This window comes from Salmo salar, chromosome 28 (assembly GCF_965601325.2).
Source record: "Salmo salar chromosome 28, fSalSal1, whole genome shotgun sequence".
NCBI classification, from domain to species: Eukaryota; Metazoa; Chordata; class Actinopteri; order Salmoniformes; family Salmonidae; genus Salmo; species Salmo salar.
The window spans coordinates 20,189,924-20,212,136 of record NC_138318.1 but is presented as its reverse complement, the minus strand read 5'-3'; the positions used below and the strand labels follow the sequence as shown (position 1 = coordinate 20,212,136).

The following is a 22,213-nucleotide window of genomic DNA, read 5'->3' as shown; positions in this document are numbered from 1 at the left end:
TCAGAACCACAGATATGTACATTCAACAAATCAGGTGCAACTGTGCTATTGCAGAAAGAGGAGACAATTAAACAGAGTTAAGGAAAAAAAAAGAGAGAGAGGGAGGGAGAGAGAGAGAGAGGGAGAGAGAGTGAGAGAGAAATGAGCCTACATACAGCCTGATGATAATGACTCTCAAGTTCATCTATTCCCAGAGGGAAATTACCCCCAAGAGATTAGAGTAGCACTCAAAGACACACTCAAACACACACTCAAACACACACTCAAACACACAAACACACACACACACACACACACACACACACACACACACACACACACACACACACACACACACACACACACACACACACACACACTGTGGGATTACATATACCTCCTCATCTATTCCTGAATGTATTACTGAAGCAGACCCTAGAGAGTCAAAAACAACAACAAGCACAACAACAACAACAATAACAATGTAGGTCTTATGTATCCAGCAGCCACCAGCCCACCCACACCCTCCTCTCAATTGCATACTCCTTGTCTCCTCTTTCCTCCTCAAAATACATTGGCTGGTAAAGGTCCCTCCCTCTGACCTTCTCCTCCAATGGGTTTTGTGAAGGAGGTGATGAGAGAGGAAGCGAGGAGTGTACAATTGAGAATCTTCAGTTCACTGTACACCCCATAGAGCTGCAGTACCTACTCCTCCCCATGTGGGGGCACCCAAACACATAATATACAATACCATACCCCTTTTAGCCGGACATAGTAATAATGTCAAATTAATGATAAAGCACTAACACACACTTAGTAAGCCATGCTCTCTAAGTCTGGGTACAGTAAATGTCTGCTATGAAAGTGGGGGATATCACACAAGGAAATTACCACAAAAGGAGAAATGCAGAGAAAGCATCTGAACTCTCCGTGGTGACTGGTGAGTAATAGGAAACTTTGGAACGGTCAGAGTCCCTTGTCTCGCCTCGATGTGTTTGAAACTGGAATCAAACACAAGCCCTGGAGCTTTGGTCAGATTGCTCAGGGAGCCAGACTCCACTACACCAAAGTGACATATCTCCCTATGCAACTGGGTCCTGGACTTTCTGACGGGCCATCCACAGGTGGTGAAGGTCGGCAACATTACCTCCTTCACACTGATCCTCAACACGGGGGCACCACAAGGGTGTGTCCTCAGTCCCTTCTCTACTCCCTCACACAGTTCCAACTCCATCATCAAGTTCGCTGACGACACGACAGTAGAAGGCCTGATTACCAACAACAACGAGACAGCCTACAGAAAGGAGGTAGGCACTCTGACTATGTGCTGCCAGGTAAACAACCTCTCCATAAATGTCAGCAAAACTAAGGAGCTGACTGTGGATTTCAGGAGGAACCAAGCTGGGCACACCCCCATCCTCATCAACGGGGCCGCTGTGGAGACGGTCAAAAACGTCAAGTTCCTCAGTGTACACATCGCCGAGGAGTTACAATGGTTAAACCGTGGAGAAGGCAGCACAACAGCGCCTCTTCAACCTCAGGATGCTTAATAAATGAGGCCTGTCCCTGAGCGCCCTCACAGTGTTGTACAGGAACACTTTTTTTCAAAACAAAGAGAGTGTCTGGTCTATACATTTTCCTGCACAAACTCTCAGTGTGATAATCAGAGATTGTTGACATAAAATACTGGTGCTATTGCAACTCTCTTCTTGGAGCCAGGCTGGAGTTACACCACACAACCAATAGGGGGAGCTGTTCACAACACCTGTATATGTAACCAGGGCTGTAATGTGCTGGTATTTCAGAAACAGTTAACAGACCCATCTTTAACACCTTCATGTCATCAGTCATGTTAAAAGACAAGTCTTCAAAATGATGTCATTCTGCCCTGAAAAGTTGTCATAACATTTAACAAACACACAGTAACATGTTAATACTGAGTTAAATTAGATTACACAATCTAAAAGTTATGATCTGAGCTCTGGCTCTAAATAGCTCCAGTAAATTAAACCCTTTTCTTCACAGTCACGCCACTTACTCACTTAACTTTGAAAGCGTTCCAAGCGGTTCCTGTCTGCGATCTGACAGATAGATATAAAGGTACATAACCTGGTGACCTTGGGCTACAAATTACTGTAGTGGGAAAGCTCTCCCCGACCCTGCGGATCAATGCTGCAGAAAAGGGGGACAGAGACAGAGACAGAGAGGGATGAGGGAAAGAGAGGGAGGGAGAGAGAGAGCGAGAGAGGAGAGAAAGTAAGGGAGGATAGAGGAGGATCATCTGGAGTTTCGATCTTGGTGCTTTAAAAAGCTATTGACCTCAGATTAAGATCAATAGACACAATAGAGTGGGAAAGGTAAAGAGACACGCCAAGACAGAGGGGATACGATGAAAAGAGAGATAGATAGATAGATAGATAGATAGATAGATAGATAGATAGATAGATAGATAGATAGATAGATAGATAGATAGATAGATAGATAGATAGATAGATAGATAGATAGATAGATAGATAGATAGATAGATAGATAGATAGATAGATAGATAGATAGATAGATAGCGAGAGAGGAGAGAGAAAAAGAGTGAGAGAGAGAGAGAGAGCGAGAGAGAGAGAGGGGAGGGGAGGGAGGGAGAGAGGGAGGGAAGGGGAAGGGAGAGGAAATAGACAACAAGCAGGCCAGCTAAATGCACATCCTCTGGTGAAAGAAAGAGAACAAGGTCTGTCTGGAACTGGCTAGAGAAGAGGACCAGTAATGTCAATATTAACCCTTACTGACCCTGTTGACTGCTATGTTTCTATGCCCACTAGCATTCCTACGGGCTTCATTCACAACTATTTTTCTAGATGTTCTTGTAATTTTTGGATGCACTATGGCTGCTTCTCAAATCATTGATTCCTCCTCTCTCCTCCTTACAAGAAGAAGATGCGATAGAAGGGACTTTGGACCTTGCCCTCCAATACACTCTTAGAAAAAAGGTTTCCAAAGTGTTTTTTTTGCGGAGGGTTAGGGTTCTACCACTAACTGTTTTGATCAGAAGAACCCTTTTTGGAAGACAAGGGTTCACATATTTTTTATCACATTAACTTCACATTAAATGACACGTGACCACGTGAAATTCATTTGGTTTTCCTGTAAGGGTAGTGTCACCCTTTCAGACTCTCTCCATCCCTCTCTTTACTCCTCCTCTCCATCCCTTTCCATCCCTCTCTCATCCCTCTCTCCGTCCCTCTCTCCATCCCTTTCTCCATGCCTCTCTCCTCCCTCCATCTCTCTCTCGATCCTTCTCCCAATCCCTCTCTTCATCCCTCTCTCCTCCCTCCCTCTCTCCATCCCTTCTCCTTTTCTCTCCATCCCTCTCTCAACTCCTCCACTCCTCCCCAGGCCAATTAAAGGGGGACATGACACAGAGTAACTGTCCAATGGAACATCAATCAATCACTCTCCAACATCCCTGCACCCTGCTGACTCCCCCAACCTGCTGGACGCCACGCACACCGCACTGAGCTCCGCAAAGGTTAATTGTATTCATTATAGAGAGAGAGGGAAAGGGGGAGGAAACTTGGGCTAAAGTCACCCTGAAGGTTCTGGCTCAAGACTGAATTCTCCACATTCCTCCGCAAGGTTAGACTGCTGAGCACAAAACATCACTTGTCAGCTTTCTCTCCTCCTCTACCTATCCCTCCCCCCTCTCTTTCTACCTCACTCTCCGCATTACTGCAGGGGATCCCTCTGATTCAATTTGCTACTTCCATAGCATGCTGCACTACATACAGTACATACAAAACACCCATTCTGTTTACTTGCGCTAGCCGATCTTAATTGACCTGGCGAACACAACAAGAAGAAGCCTCACTAACGTCACTAGCTTAACAATCGCTCCTAATTAGGCCATTAACACTAATAGACTTCACATCAGAAGTAATTTAGTCCAGTTGGCTGGTCTTGCTCTGTGCTAACCCCAGAACTAATATGGTTTGATACCTCATTACGGACAGGTTATTACAGCCCTCTCTGGCTCCTCCCATCCCTGATCCCCCCCATTACCCCAGGCACCTGTCAATCACTGTCTCCTCCTCTCCTCCTCCTTCATTCACTCCCTCCCCCCTCCTGGCTCTCTGTCAACCTCTCTTTAGTTTCTTACCTACTCAGCCGTGCAATCTGAATGTCTACCTGCTGCACATGGAAGCCTAAAACTACACGTGACAACATGTGAGGACATGTGAGAACACAATTTCGTGAAGTTATTGTGAAATAAATGAGGATGCAAAATGTCAACATGTGATACCATGACACTAGAAATGTGACAGCGTTTGAGCACATATGAAAACATGATCTCATGTGAATTTTTTTGGACAACATGGGGATGCAACATTTCAACATGTGATACCATGAAATTACATGTGACAAGATTTGAGCACATGTGAAAGCCAAGATGTCAAATGTCATTAAGAATACTTAACTTTCAAATCTACAACTAGTTACTGTATTTTTTTACAGCTAAATTAAGGTGTTAATGGACAGTATGCTGCTTACTTGGGACTCAACCTTTGAACTCACAACCTCTTGATTTCTAGCTTCTTGAAGTTCCTGCTGAGCCACCAGGTCAATGGGCATAGAGATTGACTAAATACAAATACAAATACTATATGTTTATTGCCTAGAATACATTTCTGCACTTTGCCTAAAGTTGCAGTAAAAATAAAGTAAATATATCTTCTTTGGGCTAGGGGGCAGTATTTTGAAGTTTGGATGACAAATGTGCCCAAACTAAACTGCCTGTTACTCAGGCCCAGAAGCTAGGATATGCAATGGTAGCATTGGATAGACAACACTGTGAAGTTTCTAAAACTGTTAAAATATTGTCTGTGGGTATAACAGAACTGATTTGGCAGGCGAAACCCCGAGAAACAATTCATCCAGGATTTTTTGTTGTTGTTGAGGTCATTGGACTTTTCAATGCGATGGGAAAGTCTAATAATTAGGACCCAGATTGCAGTTCCTATGGCTTCCACTAGATGTCAACAGTCTTTAGAAATTGTTTCATGCTTGTTTTTTGAAAAATTAAGAAGTGTTCGTATTCTTTCAAAGTATCCCTCAGAAGGACTCTAGTCTTTTGGCGTGCGTGAATGAGTGCGTGCCCCACGTTCTTTTTCTCTGGTATTGAACACCGTATATTCTGATTAAATTTGATCGATTATTTACATATTAGGGTACCTGAGGTTGGATTAGAAATGTTGTTTGAATTGTTTGGACGAGGTTTACAGGTAACTTTTTAGATTCCTTTGTAGGCATGTTGGGCAAGTTGGAACAGGCGGATTTCTGAATCAAACGCGCCAAATAAACAGACATTTTTGCGATATAAAGAAGGACTTTTTCGAACAAAACGACCATTCATTGTGTAACTGGGACCCTTTGGATTGCAAAGATGAAGATCTTCAAAGGTAAGTGATTTATTTTATCGCTATTTTTGAGTTTTGTGACACCTGTGCAGGTTAAGAATTCATGTTAATGCAGGAAGTGGGTGAGGCGCTGTCCTCAGACGATCAAATGCTATGTTTTCGCCGTAAAGCCTATTGTAAATCGGACAAAGCGGTTCAATTACCAAGATTCTAAGCTAAAGAATGCTGTATAACCCTTGTATTTTTATGAATGTTTAATATTACTACTTTTGTATTTTGAATTTGGCGCTCTGCAATTTCATTGGATGTTGTCGAGGTGGGACGCTAGCGTCCCAATGATCCGAAAGAAGATATAAAACAATGTGGAGGTGTTATTTCTATAAAATGACAGTATGCTGCTGTATTCTGATTTAAATTACTGTAAAATCTTGTTTAATGTTGTACTGTAAACAACATTGGGAGTCAGCCGTAACACTAGAACCGCCATAGGCCAACGGCCACTGACGTTTGCTAAGCTACAGTTGAAGTCGGAAGTTCACATACAATTAGGTTGGAGTCATTAAAACTTGTTTTTCAACCACCACAAATCTTGTTAACAAACTATAGTTTTGGCAAGTCGGTTAGGACATCCAAATTGTGCATGACACAAGTCATTTTTCCAACCATTGTTTACAGACACATTATTTCATTTATAATTCACTGTATCACAATTCCAGTGGGTCAGAAGTTTACATACATTAAGTTGACTGTGCCTTTAAACAGCTTGGAAAATTCCAGAAAATAGGCTAATTGACATCATCTGAGTCAATTGGAGGTGTACCTGTGGATGTATATCAAGGCCTACCTTCAAACTCAACTTGACATCATGGGAAAATGGGAAAATCAAAAGAAATCAGCCAAAACTACAGCAAAATAATTGTGGCCCTCCACAAGTCTCGTTCATCCTTGGGAGCAATTTCCAAATGCCTGAAGGTACCACGTTCGTCTGTACAAACAAGAGTACCCAAGTATAAACACCATGGGACCACGCAGTCATCATACCGCTCAGGAAGGAGATGCTTTCTGTCTCCTAGAGATGAACATACTTTGGTGCGAAAAGTGCAAATCAATCCCAGAACAACAGCAAAGGACCTTGTGAAGATGCTGAAGGAAACAGGTACAAAAGTATCTATATCCACAGTAAAACGAGTCCTATATCGACATAACCTGAAAGGCCGCTCAGCAAGAAAGAAGCCACTGCTCCAAAACCACCATAAAAAAGCCAGACTACGGTTCGCATCTGCACATGGGGACAAAGATTGTACTTTTGAGAAATGTCCTCTGGTCTGATGAAACAAAAATACAACTGTTTGGCCATATTGACCATCGTTATGTTGGGAGGAAAAAGGGGAATGCTTGCAAACCGAAGAACACCATCCCAACCGTGAAGCACAGGGGTGGCAGCATCATGTTGTGGGGGTGCTTTGCTGCAGGAGGGACTGGTGCACTTCACAAAATAGATGGCATCATGAGGGAGGAAAATTATGTGGATATATTGAAGCAACATCTCAAGACATCAGTCAGGAAGTAAAAGCTTGATCGCAAATGGGTCTTCCAAATGGACAATGACCCCAAGCATATTTACAAAGTTGAGGCAATATGGCTTAACGACAACAAAGTCAAGGTATTGGAGTGGCCATCACAAAGCCCTGACCTCAATCCTATAGAACATTTGTGGGCAGAACTGAAAAAGCATGTGCGAGCAAGGAGGCCTACAAACCTGACTCAGTTACACCAGCTATGTCAGGAGGAATGGGCCAAAATTCACCCAACTTAATCTGGGAAGCTTGTGGAAGGCTACCCAAAACATTTGATCCAAGTTAAACAATTTCAAGGCAATGCTACCAAATACTAATCGAGTGTATGTAAACTTCTGACCCACTGGGAATGTGATGAAAGAAATAAACACTGAAATAAATCATTCTCTCTACTGTTATTCTGACATTTCACATTCTTAAAATAAAGTGGTGATCCTAACTGACCTAAGACCGGGAATTGTTACTGGGATTAAATGTCAGGAATTGTGAAAAACTCAGTTGAAATGTAGTTGGCTAAGGTGTATGTAAACTTCCGACTTCAACTGTATGTCCTGCTCCTTCCCTGACTTTTCCTAAATGTTTGTATTTTACACTGCTCATTTGTCCAAATTTTTGAATCACAAACAGAAAAGTATTAAGAGCCTTTTTACCTATTCCCAATTTAACCCGCCAAGACAATTTACTGTAAGATGTTGGTACCCAGCCAGGTGCTAATGTGTCTCTCTCTCTCCTCACTGAATGAATGACAAATGGATGAATGGGCAATAATTGTGCACCTTACTTCACAATTGAATTTAAATTAGGCCTAACTGAATAATAAGGAGGGTGAAGGGGTTGATTTCATTTAGAAAGACAATAGTATAATGATGAGTTTGTGTTATGTCTATTCATCAGCAGCACCATTCAGATTGATAACATTCTCTTTTACATTTTACTTTCTAAAAAGATGCTGTTATGGGACTGTTTTATTTACTATAACTCTATTACTAATCAAATGTATTGTAAGGGGAATGAAAACATGCTACATATTGCAGTAGGCCTTTAGAATAATGTAAAACATATCCTATCCTGCGAAGCAAACGATGCCAGCCCACTGAATGACAAATGGATGGAATTACTTCACAATCAAATTTAAATTAGGACTAACTGAATGATGAGGGTGAAGAGATTGATTTAATTTAGAACAACAATACCGTAAGGATGAGTTTGTGTTATGCCTATTGATCAGTGTTGGCGATCATTTTTTATTTTTTATTGTCAAATCAAATCAAACTGTATTTGTCACGTGCCGAATATAACAGGTGTAAACCTTACCGTGAAATGCTTACTTATAAGCCCCTAACCAACAATGCAGTGCAAGAAAGAGTTAAGAAAATATTTACCAAATAAAATAAGGTAAAAAATATGAACAAGTAACTCAATAAAATAACAACAACGCTATATACAAGGGGTACCGGTACCGAGTCAGTGTGCGGGGGTACAGGTTAATCAAGGTAATTTGTACATGTAGGTAGGGGTAAAGTGGATATGCATAGATAATAAACAGCGAGTAACAGCAGTGTAAAAACAAATGGGGGGGTGTCAATGTAAATAGTACGGGTGGCCATTTGATGAATTGTTCAGCAGTCTTATAGCTTGGGTGTAGAAGCTGTTAAGGAGCCTTTTGTTTCTAGACTTGGAGCTCCGGTAACGCTTGCCGTGCGGTAGCAGAGAGAACAGTCTATGACTTGGGTGACTGGAGTCTTTGACAATTTTTTGGGCTTTCCTCTGATACCACCTAGTATATAGGTCCTGGATGGCTGGAAGCTTGGCCCCATGTACTGGGCCGTATGCCTTACCCTCTGTAGCGCCTTACGGTCAGATGCCAAGCAGTTGCCATACCAGGCAGTGATGCAACTGGTCAGGATGCTCTCGATGGTGCAGCTTTTTGAGGATCTGGGGACCCATGATAAATCTTTTCAGTTTCCTGAGGGGGGAAAAGGTGTTGTCGTGCCCTCTTCACGATCGTCTTGGTGTGTTTGGACCATGATAGTTCGTTGGTGATGTGGACACCAAGGAACTTGAAACTCTCAACCCGCTCCACTACAGCCCCGTCGATGTCAATGGGGCCTGTTCGGACAGACTTTTTCTGTAGTCCACGATCAGCTCCTTTGTCTTGCTCACTGTCGTGTCTTTGGCTATGCCGGATTAAGTGATATGACATGCTATTCTATAAAATCATTTCTCTGTAACTAATATTACCTGATTAAGCTAATCATGCAAATGTAATTAACTACAAAGTCGGGGCACCACGAAATAATGTTAATAGAGCTGTTATCTTCCGAATAAACTCTTAAAGACCTGATCATCTTTTACATCAATAGCAGTCAATATTTAATCCTCACCTTATTCAGTCACATCTAAAAGTTGTAAATTCTTGGTTATCTTCACGAACCCTGGCTAACAAGTTGAATCAGCAATAGAAAATGTGGTTTAATTATTTATTTACTAAATACCTAAATAATCACACAGAATTACATCTATACAGAATGGATCATACATTGATTACAAATTGTGTCATTAAGGAAAACGTCTCTAGCGGACGGAACAGATATGACGGCTGGTTACACAAAGAAAGGGGGTTGGGTTTTGAATGAAAGAGCGGGAAGACTGAGTAACAAAGGGAGAAGCTATGCTATCGTAAATACCGTATCTTATGCATTCTAAATTACCGGCCATTTGAAAATGGAAAACGCACTAAATATTTACTCTGAGCTGCTCTTCGGTAGATTGGTCGTAGATAGTAGGCGGGTTGGTCCAGCATGGATCTCTGGTCCTCTGAAGAATGTCTAGTGGTGAACTGGAGCGTGGTAGAATGGATACTCTGTCCGTCCTCTCCTAGCCCATGTCTACAGTTGCTGCGCTAACACAACGGTTAGGAGGTATCACTTCTTTTGTGAATAAGAGATCAAAGTTCATACCAAGTTGCCACTTTAAGCTCATGCTATATTCTGGCTGGTATAGTCGAAATTCATCCTTTCGGCGTGTAGGTCGTCACCTTCACATTGAAATTCAATGCTAATTTCATTAGGTTCTTGCTGAGGTTGGCTTAGTTCTGTAGGTGGTCTTTGTCCTTTCAACGTGGGGACCTCAAGTCCACACGTCCTTGGAACAGAAAGTTACATTTTCGTAAAGGGGCTTATATAGGGTTGAGAGAGAGGGCTGTGTTTCATAGTTTACAACCACTGTCTGTTCACATGGGCGGGGCCTCTGAGTTGACAGAGGTTACTCTATGACAAATCATTCCCTCATTAAGAAGCTAAATTACATTTCATCTTTTCACAAATAGTTTCATATTTAAACATTTAAATTGCACAACAATTCCATGTGAATCTATAATGTGTAGACTTTCCAAGATACAATTTATGTCATCCTATCATTAGTAATAATGTCTCAGATGACAACTGATCTGGCATCATATTCTTTAAGTACCAATGCATATTTTCAGCTGGTTGGATTACCGAAATATGGTTCCTTTCCCCACCCTTTTGATGTTATAAGACTCTCTCTATGTTAACAAAGGACTTTCCAAGAGTCACTCTGTAGAGTAGGGAGAGAGAAAAGGGGAAAGGTATTTATGGGGGTCATAAACCTCCCCCATCAGGCCAACGTCATGACATCACATTCAGGGAGAGGTTGTTGTCCTGGCACAACAATGCCAGACCTCTGACCTCCTCCCTATAGGCTGTCTCATTGTTGTCAGTAATCAGGTCTACCACTGTTGTGTCGTCAGCAAACTTAATGATGGTGTTGAGTCGTGTTTGGCCACGCAGTCATGGGTGAACATGGAGTACAGGAGGGGACTAAGCACACATCCCTGAGCGGCCCCAGTGTTCAGGATCAGCGTGGCAGATGTGTTGTTGCCTACCCTTGTGGGTTGGTAATAGGGCTCTGGCGGTCACAAAACTTTGTTAGCCGGTTATTGTCAAGGAAAAAACTGTCGGTCTCATGGTAATTGACCGTTAATTAACATAAACACATTTAGCATCTCCCGGCTTAGAAGCCATTCTAATAAATCCATGTAATATAAATATGAAGAAAATGTAGTCCATTTCAGAAGAAAAGAATAGCATACTCTGAGTTGTCCTTATGTTAGGTCCTGATATGGCTATGCCAAATGGCTGTGGGCTACACTAGTTCATTTAGCAGACAAGAGTTGCGTATAATTCTGTGGCATTATATTATAGGATTTTATAGTATGAAGAATTCAATTGAACAAAGCTGAATAAAATATAAATATTTTCTCCAAACAATTTGAGGGAGTGTGCACATGCGGCTATTCTGTGTTGACCGGTTAATAAAGAAACAGCTACTCCTATATGTTCACTCAGACACTGGAGACAGAGACATCACCTCCATGTGTATATATGGTTTGTGATTCAACATTTGCATTTTGGAACTAGACCAATTGATTATCCTTAGTCTAACACTGAGACAGCTTGGACAGAGCTAGAAATTGGAGGACCCTGTGGATAGATTAGACTCTGTGGGAGTAGTGTCGTGGGCATGCAGCAGGACCTCTAGCACTGTGGCTGAGGCTGGGAGAGTCATCTTGTGACTGATGGGTTTTGGAAGAGAGGAGAGGAGCAATGCTTTCATAGAGGTACATATGCAGGATGCTACCCTCCACAGCATGGCCTTCACTCCAGATCAAAACTCCAAACCTACAACCTAATTTTGTCCAAAATTAACCAGAGAGATTACTGCTTCCAAGGTTTCCTTTTTCCAAGCTACACGGAGGGTGCTCTAGCAAACAAACAGCAGAGACCCGAGGACACCATCCAACCTGGAACTGAGTGAGTAGTGTTTGGTCTGATGCTATTTTGAAAGCCAAGAAGAAGAAAAAAAAGAAAAAAGAAAAGAAAAAGAAAGTACATTACAATGATATATTTTACTTTATGGGGACTGAACGCTGAATTAAGGCTGCCAGGCTTGCAAGGACAGACCAGATACAACTTCAATTAGCACTAAGGTGTGAAGTAAAAGGTGTCAATGCCTTTGGGCTCAACAAGTGGCAGGAGTCTTTGAAGCGTCCTCTGAAGCCCCCTCCTGCTGTTCAAAGACCATTCACTGGCATTTTCTACAAGAAATCTGCCTCCAGAAGTAAAAGCTTCTCCCAAGTGGGTGTGACGCCTGCTGCACTGCTGCTTGGATTCCACCTGCCGATCTGTTCACCGTCTACCCTGGCCTGTCTCCCCGTCTGGTACAGGTACGCCCATCACACAGGCACACAGGTACGCCCAGTGCACTCAGGCTATCCGGAAGGCCAAAGTTAGTTACTTTAAGGAGCAGTTCTCTCTCTGTGGGTCTAACCCCAAGAAGTTCTGGAAAAAGGTTAAAGACTTGGAGAATAAACCCTCCTCCTCACAGCTGCCCATGTCCCTTAATGTTGATGATGTGGTTGTTACTGACAAGAAGCACATGGCTGAGCTCTTTAATCACCACTTCATTAAGTCAGGATTCATATTTTACTCAGCCATGCCTCCTTGTCCGTCTAACATTTCCTCTTCTCCCAACTCCTTCAATTGCGACTATCCCTGATGCTTCTCCCAATTTTCCCCCTGCCCCGCTACAAAGTTTCTCCCTCCAGGCAGTCCGAGGTGCTAAAGGAGCTCCTTAAACTTGCCCCTAAAAAAACATCTGAGTCAGAGGGTTTAGACCCTTTCTTCTTTAAGTGTGCTGCCACTATCATCATCGCCAAGCCTATCTCCAACCTTTTTGACCTCTCTAGGGTTGGATGGCAGTATTTTCATGGCCGGATGAAAAACGTACCCAAATTTAACGGCCTACTACTCGGGCCCAGGAACTGGAATATGCATATTATTAGTAGATTTGGATAGAAAACACTCTGAAGTTTCTAAAACTGTTTGAATGATGTCTGTGATAATAACATAACTCATATGGCAGGCAAAAACCTGAGAAGAATCTAACCCGGAAGTGAGAATTCTGGTGCTTGTAGTCCTTTCAAGTCATTGCCAATGGAACACACAGTGAGTTAGGGTTCATTTTGCAGTTCCTAAGGCTTCCACTAGATGTCAACAGTCTTTAGAAAGTTGTTTGAGGTGTCTATGATGAACAGAGACCGAACAAGAAGGCTGGGAAGTTGTAGACCCATCAGTTCATTGGAGCGCGTTCATGTGAGATGGGACCTGTGTTCCAAAACGTTTTTCAAGACACAGGAACCGTCCGGTTGGAAAATTACTGAAGTTTCACGTTCTAAAGGCCCTAAAGATTGATGCTTTACAACGTTTGACATGTTTGAACGAACGTAAATCGTTTTTTTTTTTTTACTTTTCTTTTCGTCGCGCTTCCTACATTTGGAGTAGCTGAAATGAATGCGCGAACAACAAGGAGCTATTTGGACATAAATTATGGAGTTTATCGAACAAAACAACATTTATTGTGGACCTGGGAATCCTGGAAGTGCCTTCTGATGAAGATTATTAAAGGTAAGTGAATATTTCTAATGCTATTTAATATTTTAGATGACTCCAAAATGGCGGCTATCTGTATTGCCTAGTGTAATTTTCTGAGCGCAGTAGTCAGATTATTGCACAGTTTGCTTTCCCAGTAAAGTTATTTTGACATCTTTCACAGCGTTAGCATAAAGGAGATGTTCATCTATAATTCTTTGAATGACAGTTTAATATTTTATCAATGTTTATGACGAGTATTTTTGTAAATTGTAGCGCTGATCCACCGAAAGTATTGGAGGCAAAATATTTTCTGAACGTCACGCGCCGATGTAAAATGCTGTTTTTAGATATAAATATTAACTTGATCGAACAAAAAATGCATGTATTGTGTAACATGATGTCCTAGGAGTGTCATCTGATGAAGATCGTCAAAGGTTAGTGCTTCATTTAGCTGTGTTTTGGGTATTTGTGATGCATGCTAGTTGCTTGGAAATGGCTGTGTGGTTATTTGTGTCTATGTACATAACATAATCTAATGTTTTGCTTTCGATGTAAAGCCTTTTGGAAACAACGTGGTTCGATTCAGGAGAAGTGTATCTATAAAATGGTGTAAAAAAGTCCTATGTTTGAGAACTTTGAATTATGACATTTTGTGGTTTTAAATTTGGCGCTCTGATTTTTCACTGGCTGTTGAATAGTGTGGGACGATTGCGTTCCACCTCCCCTAGAGAGGTTAACCTCTATGGGCTAGGTGGGACGCTAGCGTGCCACCCGTGGTGCACTCCATCAACAGCAGGTGCATTTCAAGAGCGGCAAATTTGAATCCAAATAAATGTCAAAATTCAAATTTTTCAAAAATACAACTATTTTACACCATTTGAAAGATAAACATCTCCTTAATCTAACCACGTTTTACGATTTCAAAAAGGTTTTACGGCGAAAGCATAAATTTAGAGTATGTTAGGACAGTACATTTACAAGAGTTGTGTGTAATGTTTTGTCAAGTCAAAGACAGGGTCACCAAAACCATAAAACCAGCTAAAATGATGCACTAACCTTTTACAATCTCCATCAGATGACACTCCTAGGACATTATGTTAGACAATGCATGCATTTTTAGTTCTATCAAGTTCATATTTATATCCAAAAACAGCGTTTTACTATGGCATTGATGTTGAGGAAATCGTTTCCCTCCAATAACCGGCAGTCAAGTCAGCGTCACAAATTAAATAATTAAAATTAGAAAACATTGGTAAAATATTATATTGTCATTTAAAGAATTATAGATTTACATCTCTTGAACGCAATCAACTTGCCAGATTTAAAAATAACCTTACTGGGAAATCACACTTTGCAATAATCTGAGCACTGCGCCCAGAAAAATACGCGTTGCGATACAGACTAGACGTCATGTTGGGGAGATCTAAAATCGAAAATACTATGTAAATAATCCATTACCTTTGATTCTCTTCATCAGATGTCACTTCCAGGTATCACAGGTCCATAACGAATGTAGTTTTGTTCAAAAAAGCTCATCATTTATGTCCAAAAATCTCCGTCTTGTTAGCACATGATCTAAGCCAGCCGGACTTCTCGTCATGAACGAGGGGAAAAAATATATTTACGTTCGTTCAAACATGTCAAACGTTGTTTGGCATAAATCATTAGGGCCTTTTTTAACCAGAACATGAATAATATTCAAGGTGGACGAATGCATACTCTTTTATAACGTATTGGAACGAGGGTACCCAACATGAACTCGCGCGCCAGGTGTCTAATGGGACATCATCGTTCCATGGCTCTTGTTCGGTCAGATCTCCCTCCAGAAGACTCAAAACACTTTGTAAAGGCTGGTGACATCTAGTGGAAGCAATAGGAAGTGCCAAAATATTCCGCAGCCCCTGTGTTTTTCAATGGGATAGGTTTAAAGTCAATACAACACATCAGGTATCCACTTCCTGTCAGAAAATGTCTCAGGGTTTTGCCTGCCAAATGAGTTCTGTTATACTCACAGACACCATTCAAACAGTTTTAGAAACTTTAGAGTGTTTTCTATCCATATATAATAAGTATATGCATATTCTAGTTACTGGGTAGGATTAGTAACCAGATTAAATCGGGTACATTTTTTTTATCCAGACGTGCAAATGCTGCCCCCTAGCCCTAACAGGTTAAACTTTCTCTCCTTTCTGGTGAGATTCCCATTTCTTGGAAGGCAGCCATGGTTTGTCCTTTATTTAAAGGGGGAGATCAAGCTCATCCTAACTGTTATAGGCCTATTTCTATTTTTCCCTGTTCATCAGAAGGGTTGGAAAAACATGTCAATAATGAACTGACCGGCTTTCTTAATGTCTATAGTATTCTTTCGGGTATGCAATCTGGTTTCTGCTCAGGTTATGGATGTGTCACTGCAACCTTAAAGGTCCTCAATGATGTCACCATTGCCCTTGATTCTAAGCAATGTTGTGCTGCTATTTTTACTGACTTGGCCAAAGCTTTTGATGCGGTAGACCATTCCATTCTTGTGGTTCGGCTAAGGAGTATTGGTGTCTCTGAGGGGTCTTTGGCCTGGTTTGCTAACTACCTCTCTCAAAGAGTGCAGTGTATAAAGTCAGAAAATCTGCTGTCTCAGCCACTGCCTGTCACCAAGGGAGTACCCCAAGGCTCGATCCTAGGCCCCACGCTCTTCTCAATATATATCAACAACATAGCTCAGGCAGTAGGAAGCTCTCTCATCCATTTATATGCAGATGATACATTTACATTTACATTTTACATATACAGTTACAGTCTTATATAAAGCTGGCCACTCCCGGATTTTGTGTTAAATGCTCTACAACAAAGCTTTCTTAACCTGATATGGATAGGGGGCAGTATTTTCACGGCCGGATGAAAAAATATGCATATTATTAGTATGCATGTAAAAAGCTGTTTTTGGATATAAATATGAACTTGATTGAACAAAACATACATGTATTGTATAACATAATGTCCTCGGAGTGTCATCTGATGAAGATCATCAAAGGTTAGTGCTTCATTTAGCTGTGTTTTGGGTTTTATTGACATATATGCTTGCTTGGAAAATGGCTGTGTGGTTATTTTGGTCTATGTACTCTCCTAACATAATCTAATGTTTTGCTTTCACTGTAAAACCTTTTTGAAATCGGACAACGTGGTTGGATTCAGGAGAGGTTTATCTTTCAAATGGTATAAAATAGAATTGTGGTATTTTAGTTGTTTTTTTATTTCGCGCCATGCGATCCCATTCGCTGTTGGCTAGGGGTTCCACTGGCGGAACAGGGTTCCGCTAGCGGAACGCCTAGATGTAAGAAGTTAATGTCCAACAAGAGTTCTCTACCCTTAACCTTGTTCTGAACACCTCCAAAACAAATGTCATGTGGTTTGGTAAAAGGAATGCCATTCTTCCCACAGGTGTTATTACTACCTCTGACGGTTTAGAGCTTGAGGTAGTCACCTCATTCAAGTACTTGGGAGTATGGCTAGATGGTGCATGGTCCTTCTCTCAGCACATTTCAAAGCTGCAGGCTAAAGTTAAATCTAGACTTGGTTTCCTCTGTCGGTGCCTCTTTGACCCCAGCTGCCAAACTAACCCTGATTCAGATGACCACCCTACCCATGCTAGATTACGGAGACATAATTTATAGATCGGCAAGTAAGGGTGCTCTCGAGCGGCTAGATGTTCTTTACCATTCGGCCATCAGATGTGCCACCAATGCACCTTATAGGACACATCACTGCAGTCTATACTCCTGCACTCTAACTGGTCATCTCTGTATACCCGTTGCAAGACCCACTGGTTGATGCTTATTTATAAAACCCTCTTAGGCCTCACTCCCCCCTATCTGATATATCTACTGCAGCCCTCATCCTTCACATACAACACCCATTCTGCCAGTCACATTTGGTTAAAGGTCCCCAAAACACACACGTCCCTGGGTCGCTCCTCTTTTCAGTTCATTGCAGCTAGCGACTGGAACAAGCTGCAACAAACACTCAAACTAGACAGTTTTATCTAAATCTCTTCATTCAAAGACTCAATCAAGGACACTCTAAATGACAGCTGTGGCTGCTTTGCGTGATGTGTTGTTGTCTCTACCTTCTTGCCCTTTGTGCTGTTGTCTGTGCCTAATAATGTTTGTACCATGTTTTGTGTTGCTACCATGTTGTATTGCTACCATGTTGTTGTTATTTTGTGTTGCTACCATGCTGTGTTGTCATGTGTTGCTGCCTTGCTATGTTGTTGTCTTAGGTCTCTCTTTATGTAGTGATTTCTCTGTTGTCGTGATGTTTGTTTTGCTCTATATTTATATTGGATTTATTTATTTATTTATTTTAATCCCAGGCCCCCGTCCCCGCAGGAGGCCTTTTGCCTTTTGGTAGGCCGTCATTGTAAATAAGAACTGACTTGCCTAGTTAAATAAAGGTTAAATAAAAAAAATGTAAATGCTTAATTTAAAGTTATTAATGTAACTTTAGTTGTTCTACGTCGGGCTATATGTTTTGATTTGTAATACATTGTAAGGCAGCATGATGCGACTCTAATGATGATTTGAAAAAAGTCACTTGAAAGGCATTTTTTTTGTGCGGGCTGTACACACTCCAATAGTCTCTCAATCACAATTTGACAAGCACTTGATAATGCCTCGAATTTCACGGCAGCATCCCCTTTCTGGACGTACTGCACCCTAAAAAAATCCATTCATTTTGCAGCCCGGATTGCTGTGTTGGGGCCTTCTCCCTGAGTGTGCTGCGCAATCCGAAGCACCTCTCACTCGCATGGCTCTCCATCACGTGATCGGGCCCTTCTCACAGGCTACAAGTGAAGACAGACATATCGGGACGCAACTGAGCGCAATTCCGAGGTGCATATTTAAGATATTGGAAGAACTGTCCACATTAACTTTTCATCAGCCAACAAGATAAATAGGCCTAACAAACAGCAAAAGCACTAGTCTGTCAATCCATTATATCCCCCATAGTACAAAAGTCGACCGATTCTATTCTTTGCGAGAAATAAATATTCCAAAATAGTCTGGGACAGTTGTGGGATGTGATAGATCCCAAATTAATACAACCAACTAGCATTAAAAAATACTTTTTTATGCAATGTGGCTGACACAACAGATCAGATCAGTTTAGCTTCAAATGCTGATAAACTATTAATCTATTTCTTCACATTATAAGCACAGCAATGCGCACATGGTAGTAGGCTATAAGTGCAAATGTTCCATTAGCGGAAAAAAACATGATCAAAAGTGACCGCAAATGCAATTATGCATGTAATGCTTTTATTATAAAGGTGCATTTTTATGGTGAAAATGATATTCCCCAAACTTGAAACTCACTCGCTGCTTATACTGTATATGCCAGCTAGGCTCTACACCCCTTATAAAGCAGATTAATGTGCTTCATTTTAAGAAGTTATTTGGCCACTTTAGTTGTAATACAAATCTTATTAAAATATAGGCCTATGAAGGGCTACATGATGTGTGCGACTATGATTCGAAAAAGTCACAAAAAAAGGAATTGTTTCTGGCTTTCCACCTGGAACCTGCCCCTCCGCCTGCCCTACTGGAAGCTGAGCCTGCGGTTTGTGGGGCCGTTTAAAGTCCTGATGAGGGTTAATGAGGTAACGTACCATTTGCAACTCCCTGCTGATTACCGCACCAACTTATCATGTGCCTGGTCTTCTCGCTGAGGCTGGACCCAGTGACGTCCCGCCTCCTCCTCTGGACATCGACCGAGGTCCGCGTACTCAGTCCGTGAAGTCCTAGATTCGAGGCGTCGGGCGGGGCATCTCCAGTACCTCATCGACTGGGAGGGGTACGGCCCAGTGGAGCGGTACTGTGGTCCTGCGGTGGACATCCTGGACACTTCGCTGAACAGGGATTTTCACTGTCGGCGCCCTGACCAACCCGCACCGTGTCCCTGTGGTCGTCCCCGAGGCCGGTGTTGTCCCGCTGCTGGTGCAGCGCGTCAGCTGCTCATTCCCTTCACCAGCTCCGGAGGTCTACGTCACTGGCCTTCTAGGCATCACTGAACTGGATTCATTACCACCAACCCCGGACTGTCTTGTCTCATTACGCACACCTGGTTCCCATTCCCCCTGATTAGTATGTGTATAAATGTGCCCTCTGTTCCCCATTGTCCTTGTCGGTTATTGTTACCATGTCTGTTCGTCTTGTCAGCACCTGTGCTGTTTTATCGGCTTCCAAGCTACGTGCTGTTGTGCACTTGTTTTACGGGTCTCGTCCCGTGTATTATTTAGAGGTTTACACCTCACTTTTTTGTTTGGGTCTAGAAAATAAAACCCCCTATTATGTGTTCCTGTGCTTGTCTCCTATTATTATACAGTGTGGAAGGGACGCCCGAAAACATTCTCTAGCGGGTACTTACAGGCAGAAAGGCCAGGCGGTTCTAGTGTTAAATGGGATTTAAACTAATGACGCTTTGATCACTACAACCTGCAATGTTCTAATACAGTGAATCTACACCACCAGATCAGTGAGCATGAAAGAGATATTGCAACAGACTTATTGGTAAGAACGCATTTCTGAACTTTGCTAAAAGCTTTCCAGAAACCAGTAAATAATTGTACAATTATCCCCAGTCAGGGGGGAGTTTATATATATATCACCACCAATGTAAAACTATCAGTGCTCAAAGACACTTGACTTAGAGTATACAAGAGGATTTGAACTTGCAACCTATTGGTTAGGAGTGAATCGATGTTACTGCAGTGCCACCTTGTTCATATTTATTGCTTGGAACATACAGTACCAGTCAAAGTTTGGACACGCTTACTCATTCAAGGGTCTTTCTACATTTGTACTATTTTCTACATTGTAGAATAATAGTGAAGACTACAAAACTATGAAATAACACATGTAGTAACCAAAAAAGACATAAACAAATTAAAATACAGTATATTTTAGATTTTAGCAAGTTTCATCATAGCACTTGATGTTTTTTGTGACTGAACTTGAAGAAACTTTAAAAGTTCTGAAATGTTCCTTATTGACTGACCTTCATGTATTAAAGTTATGATGGACTGTCGTTTATCTTTGCTGATTTGAGCTGTTCTTGCCATAATATGGACTTGGTCTTTTACCAAATATAGCTATCTTCTGTTTACCAATCCTACCTTGTCACAACACAACTGATTGGCTCAAATGCATTAAGAAGGAAATAAATTCCAGAAATTAACTTTTAACAAGGCACACCTGTTAATTCAAATGCATTCCAGGTGACTACCTCAAGAAGCTGGTTGAGAGAATGCCAAGAGTGTGCAAAGCTGTCATCAAGGCAAAGGGTGGCTACTTTGAAGAATCTCAAATATAAAATAGATTTGTTTAACACTATTTTTGTTACCACATGATTCAATATGTTATTTAATAGTTTTCATGTCTTCACTATTATTCTACAATGTAAAAAATAGTAACAAAAAAAAAAACCTGGAATGAGTAGGTATGCCCAAATGTGACTGATACTGTATATTAACACACTCTCAAAAAATATGGGTATGGTTAGGGTACAGTGGGTACAAAAAGGTCAAAGGCACACTTCACAGCTACACATATAAACCCACAAGGTACAGTGTGGTACCTTGTAGGTATGGGAGATTTTTGTACCCAATATTTTGAATATAAGGTACAATCATCACTGCTTTAAAATATAGGTGGGGGCAATGTACCAGTTGGATTTCAGTAGCATACTTGGGCATGTGGTTAAGTACATGTGTATTTGTGCCAACCATCAGTGGAAGTGTTGGAGCAGTTTAATAACTGCCCCTTTTTTCAATTTTCGCCAAAAATGACATACCCAAATCTAATTGCCTGTAGCACAGGACCTGAAGCAAGGATATGCATATTCTTGATACCATTTGAAAGGAAATACTTTGAAGTTTGTGGAAATGTTAAATTAATGTAGGAGAATATAACACATTAGATCTGGTAAAAGATAATACAAAGAATTTTTTTTTTTTTCATCTTTGAAATGCAAGAGAAAGGCCATAATGTATTATTCCAGCCCAGGCGCAATTCAGATTTTGGCCACAAAATGTCCTGGGAAATGTTCTTGTTACTTACAACCTCATGCTAATCACATTAGCCTACGTTAGCTCAACCGTCTTGTGGGGGACCCACCGATACTGTAGAGGTTCAGTTTAAGCGTTTAATAGTTATGCCGATGCAAGTCGAACAATGCCTTTGACACTGTTCAGCATACTTTGGAAGAGAATGTGTAAGTAAAGAGGTACACTTATGTAAAAGCGATATTTCCGTTTTTATTTTCAATAAATTTGCAAAAATGTCTAAAATCTGTTTTTGTTTTGTCATTATGAGGTATTGTGTGTAAAAAAATAACTATCTTATTTACATAAGTATTCAGATTATTTCCTACAAAACTCGAAATTAAGCTCAGGTGCATCCTGTTTCTATGGATCATCCTTGAGATGTTTCTACAACTTGATTGGAGTCCACCTGTGGTAAATTCAATTGATTAAACATGATTTGGAAAAGCACACACCTGTCTCTATAAGGTCCCACAGTTGACAGTGCACATCAGAGGAAAAACCAAGCAATGAGGTCGAAGGAATTGTCCATAGAACTCCGAGACAGGATTGTGTCGAGGCACAGATCTGGGAAAGGGTACCAAAAACATTTCTGCAGCATTGACGGTCCCCAAGAACACAGTGGCCTCCATCATTCCTAAATGGAAGAAGTTTGGAACCACCAAGACTCTTCCTAGAGCTGGCCATCTGGCCAAACTGAGCAATAGG

At 41.3% G+C, this 22,213-nt stretch overlaps 1 protein-coding gene across 8 annotated transcripts in view; it reads right to left on the bottom strand.

The window, feature by feature from the left end:
* Positions 1-22,213, bottom strand: part of sdk2b (sidekick cell adhesion molecule 2b) — a 443,163-nt gene that overhangs the window by 102,714 nt on the left and 318,236 nt on the right. The gene's annotated exons all lie outside the window — the stretch shown is intronic.